The following is a 6079-nucleotide window of genomic DNA, read 5'->3' on the forward strand; positions in this document are numbered from 1 at the left end:
CACATGTGCTGTCTAGGATTTATTATTCCATTCATAAAGTAAGAGCACTTCAAATTTAGTATGATTCTGAAAGGTTCTTCATAATAGTAAATGTATACTGTCATAGAATTCAAGCAACCAGCCTCAATTCCTCTAACAAAACATCTGTGTTGCCCTTTGACACTGTGAAGGTGAGCACTGATTTGTGTTCAGTAGTCACGACAGTCCTAGGTGACATCTCTCAAAATAAAGCAGTCTTGTGTACATTTAATATCTATTACTTAATGTAGCTACCTTCATCAGTTACCTGGGGGCTTCTGGATGGCTTGCTTCAGTTTCTGTGCCCACACTTGCTGCTTCTCTTGTACACTCGTTATGAAGATGACTCCTCTTCAAACCTCACAAAGACCCTCTGCTGGGCTTCCTGTTCTGCTTCCGTAGCCTCCTCACCTCCCTCAGCCTTCAAAGGCTCAAAGAGACTCGGGCTTTCTCTCAGCACTCGACTTCGCCCCAAGAGAACATTGTGGCCGCTTTGATCTTCTGTGCATAGTGTTCCTGCTTTTTCTGAAACAAAAATAGGACGATTTCATGTTGTCGGCCACATGGAGCTTTTATAAAGTGCTGTCTGTTCACTACTGAGACCTCAGTGTCTTCCCACTACTGCCCACCTCCAGGGCCTGCTCCAACTCTACTCCACAAGGCACTGCAAATCAATGCCAACAGTCCCTTCACCCTCACAGCTTGGGCAAACATCTGATACCAAACAACTAGCTTTTAGCCTATCTTATCTTTTAACATCCCTTTCTCACTAAGTGACGTCACTTCTAGTTTTGATATAAAGTGAAATATATACACTTACTTCTTTTACTTAGACTTTTAGACACCACTGAAGAATGATTAATTGGCCTCAAGTTTTTGCTTCTCAGCCTTTTGAATAAACCAATTTATAGTCATTGGCACAACTTTAATGTCATTGTTTCTTAGGGAATAAAGTGACCTGAGGAAAGGGAGAGGAGGGGAGGAATGTCAGTCAGTGACGCAGTTAGCACACAAAGCATTCTTCAGTTAAGTTTACCATTGTATATGGGCCTTGCATATAGCATCCACAGGCAATTTCAATAGTAATATCAAACATGACTGATCGCAAACCATCATGACAGGTAGAATAATCATAAAAAGTGTGAAGTAGGAAAATCACCAAGATATGGTACGGAGAGAGGAAGGGAGCACACACTGTTGGAAAACTGAAATAGGTTTGTCTACGACTGGGTGCTATAAACTTCCAATTCATAAAGCATGCAATAAAGGCAAGAGCCATAAACTAGGTCTGTCTGCAGTGGCGAAATATCCAGTTATGCCCATCGTTAAAACTTTAGAAAAGCTGTTCTAAAAAGAATAACACTCCTGGCACAAATTAAAATGATAAATTCCAAAGGGATGTGAATTTGAATGAAGCGTTTTTATGTGCTCTCATTAAACTTTTATCCTGTAAAACTTCCTTTTAAAAAGGCAAAACAGCTGTGTGATTAAGGTAACCCAAGAGTCTCCTCATTTCAGCCCAGGTGGATTACTGATCATATGAGGGATGACATCTTTCTAATAAGCTCCTGCCCTCATCCGGGACTTTTGACTTTTTCTGAAGTCTGAAGCTTACAATACTGGGAAACGATTATGTTGCCCTTCATGGGAGGAACATATTCGCTGTGGGACTGCAGGACAGTGCTAATCTGTTACTACCCAAACAGAAATGATTCACACCTCACTCCTGCCTGCCAAGTTAAAAAAAAAATCACCAGATAGAACTTCAGATGTAATAGATTTTTTCATTACAGCCCCAGGAAGCTATCTTTAAAGGAACACACAGAAAGCAATTTCTATTGATGTTTTTAATAACGTCTATGTGATTGTTCTGTGGGCATTAAGAGATGTCAGCAGCATTTGATAAAGGAATGAAACGCCCTATCAAGAAATTGTTTTCAATTTGTCTTTCCCAGTGGAGCGATATGCAAATATCTGAAGAAGGAAGATGCTTGCTGTTCTTGTTCATATGGCAGCACACAGCCAAACTAGCAGACCATGCCAATTTCATAAAGTGCCTTCTCCTATATTATTTCACCTAAAAGAACAAATCAGTTGTAAGCAAGTCAAACACTAATTATTAATACTTTATGGATGAAAACAAAACAGTGTTCAGAAAATGCAAATGATTTACCTAGTTAATCAACTAAGTGACTGAATCATAGTAAAGACCCAGCACCTTCAACTGGTTAAAGGTCCAGAAACAAGGCAAACTAAGTATGACTTGATAGATGAAACACTTCTAAAATGGTTCACAATGCTAAGAAAATTAAAATCAATTGCTTCGAATTTAAAGACACTTCCAATGCACATGCACATAACAGACACATGTATACATAATTAAAAATTTTCTAAAAAATAAGAACAAATAAAACTCAAATCCAGTAGGTGGAAAAAAAGAATGAAAATCAGAGCAGAAATAAATGAAATAGAAGCAAAGAAAACAAGACAAAGAATCAATGACTGTAAGAGCTGGCTCCTTGAGACGTTAAGCAAGATCAATAGACTTTTAGCCCCATTAACCAAAAGAAAGAAAGAGAAGACCAAAAGTAACCAGAATCACACATGTACTGAGAAACATTACAACAAGCACTAAAGAAATTCAGAATATTATAAAGACCTACACACCATTAAATTAGAAAAATCTAAAAAGAAATGGACACACCTCTAGATCGATATGAACCATCAAATTTAAACCAAGAAGTGGTCAACAGCTTAAACAAGCCCTTAAGAAAAAAGAAAGCTGAGAGAGTAATAAAGTCTTCTGACAAAAAAAAAAAAAAAAAGCCCACCCCAGATGGATTCACAGCAGAATGCTCTCAAGCTTTCAAAGCAGATCTATAAGCAGAGCTTCTTAAATTATTTGGGGAAAAAAAAAAGAGAGAAACAGGTGGAGCACTTCCAAACTTCTCTGATGAAGCCAGTATTTCTCTAATACTCAAGCCAGGTAAAGAGACAACCAAAGAAAGAAAAATGCAGGTCAATATCCTTGATAAAGATGTAAAGATTCCCAATAGCCATTTATTTTTAATATTCCTATGTGTTGGTGCTAATATCAAGGAAGCCTTAGCTGAGCAACAGTGAGGACCACATTTCTCCACTTGGATCCAATACTCACGCTCTGCCATTAACATCTTTCAAATAATGAAATATGAATAATCCTATAATCATGTATAAGTCTCTGCTTGACAAAATTTTAATCCTAAAGAAAAATTAAATTAATGAAAGTAAATCTTGTATTTCTCATTTAAAAAAAAGTTGCAGCTGATACATTTTCAACTACTATCGAACAATATAATATTGGAAATTATAATATTTTTGAATACTTGAAGCAAGAAACCCAATCATCTTTGAAGTGCAAAATTTCACTTAATTGGTCCAACAATGCTAATGGGTAGAAACTTGTATTAATCATACTATACAGACAAAAAACTGAGACATACACCTAAAGTGTTCAGCTAGAACCTACATAAGAGTCCATGTCCTAGATCCTGAAGCCGGTAAAACAAACACAAAATGAGAAACTGTATCTGTTAACTGAATCTGGTACTTGGAAAGACCTATAAATCACAGGAATGAATATGGGTTATTATTTATTTATTTATTTAATCGTGCTGACTGATATGAACCAAGTATAACTGTGGCTTATTCATGACTTATCCAATGAATCTGGCAGTCTCTGAATGTTGATCCATGGTCTAAGAAACACATTTAAGCACCTAGGAGGCAGTAAATGATTGAAGGAACCTAGAAAGGCCCGGTGGCGGGGGCTCCAGGAGAACGGCGGACCCATAGTTGAGGGAACCTGTTTCCCACCCGGAAGAGGACAGCCATCTAGAATGGACTGGACCGACCTGGGGCGCCCAGAGCACCTGGGTGGAGACTGGAATGTGTGCCTTGGCAGGTACGTTCCAAGGTCTTCCTGGGAGTTTCGAACTCCAGTTTCCATAGGTTCTTTTCCTTACACCTCTTCGAAGCGTCCTGGATTCCTAGTGTCTTGTCCCATCCGTTTCTCTCACACCCCTGCCTCTCGCCCGCACCCCTGCATATCTGTCCCGTCCCCCTCCCCCCCCCCCCCCCCCCCGAGGACACTGAGATGCCTTGGTGGGCCTGAGAGTGAGTTCTTGGAGAGTTCAGAAGAAAAAAGAAGCGACCCTGAGCCCCGCTCCGCTCCTGGCACCTGCAAGTACTGGCCGGGGCTGGGGAGATGACAAGAGTTGACGCCAAAGAAGGAAATGGAACTATTGGCTAGCCTTGAATCATTCTGCTCCGTAGAGAAGTCTCAGGCACTGAATCTCTGAATCACAAGGTTCCATTGGGCAAGACCACTTCTGTTGAAAGAATCTGAATCTAGGAAATTGAAGGAAGAGGGCAATTAAGAAATCTAGAAGTGACTGGGCAGTAGTGGCACACACCTTTAATCCCTGCACTCCGGAAGCAGAGGCAGGTGGATCTCTGTGAGTTTGAGAACAACCTGCTCTACTAGTGAGTTCCTGGACAGCCAAGGCTACACAGGGAAACCCTGACTCGGAAAACATCTAGAAATGGATGTGACAGAAGCAGGAAATTGTAATTAGAATATTAATGTTACATTTTTGTTTGTCCCGTGATGGGGACTTCTACCCAGTCCTTCGCTGCCTGCTTACCATTGGACGCGCGCATGCACGCACGCACACACACACACACACACACACACACACACAGGATTGCTTGTCAAGTAAATGAACTTCCACTGATCAACATCCTCAGTCATAATTACAAGTTATATATGTTATATGAAAAAAAAAGTGGAGATAATCTAGGCTCAAATTAAAATGCATTTAGTTCAGAAATCTAGTTCTGAGGCAGAACAAGTTTTTAAAAATTATTTGAAACATTAGGGACTAAAGAAAAATAAAATTAGAGAGAGGTTTTTGAATCTTTCAAATTAGTCTCCTCTAGTTTAAGTAACAATATCAGCTAGTGATGTTTTTAACTTTATTCAACAAATAACTACTTATCATAGAGGGGTCTACTATAATTATTTTTTTACTGTAAGAATCAAGTTTCACTAAGGAAATTTTGTTTTGTTTTGTTTTTTTCGAGACAGGGTTTCTCTGTGTAGCTTTGGTGACTGTTCAGGAACTTGCTCTGTAGCCCAGGCTGGCCCTGAGCTCACAGAGATCTGCCTGTCTCTACTTCTCAAGTGCTGGGATTAAAGGCATGCACTACCACTGCCCAGCTAGAATTTTAAATATAATTTTACTCATGTGATACAGAATTGATAATATTTCACTAAACTGAAAATACATAACCAAAATTCAGATTTCAAAACCATTAAAGCTGCTACTATCAAGTAATAAAAAAGAAAGTGCAATGTCTTGATGGAGTAATGTCAGGCAATGCCTAGTTTAACAGCCATATGACCACCAAAAAGCTTCATATTTTGAGTAATTGCTTCAGGAATTTTATTTACTGTTTACTTTGGACTAGTTCACATCCCCGATATTGACTTGTGGTTCTTCCCCAAATCTAGAATGCCTGAGCATCAGATTCGCATTTCACCACCGCTGTCACTTGTGAAAAGCTCAGCGACAAGTATTTCATACTTTGACACTGTATTAGTCTTGGTTCTGTTAAGACACCTTCCCACTCCGACATGTAAAATGCTGCCTTATTCACTTTCTCCATCCTGTGTGGATGAGTTCACCTGTGGGATTCTAAAGCGTGTTTTGTGATTGGTTCCACGGCGTTAAAACTGAAACTTTGTGTTTATTTCGGTTCTTAGCTGTTACTAACAATTAATCATATCACAAAAAAATGGGAAAAATGGAAAAGCATAGAAATACTGAAACATTTTTGTGAGTACATTATTTTCTATGTATCATTTATTTAATAAACATGCTGCCAGACAAAATATGAAACATACGCAAGCTAACAAGATATCTGTGGAGTAGCATTTAGCATATCAAGTGAGAATGCTTACCTTTAAAGTCACGCCTCAGATTGGACAATAAATCAGATTTTAAGTCCAGCCAGGCTG

The sequence above is a fragment of the Chionomys nivalis genome, chromosome 15 (assembly GCF_950005125.1).
Source record: "Chionomys nivalis chromosome 15, mChiNiv1.1, whole genome shotgun sequence".
NCBI lineage: Eukaryota > Metazoa > Chordata > Mammalia > Rodentia > Cricetidae > Chionomys > Chionomys nivalis.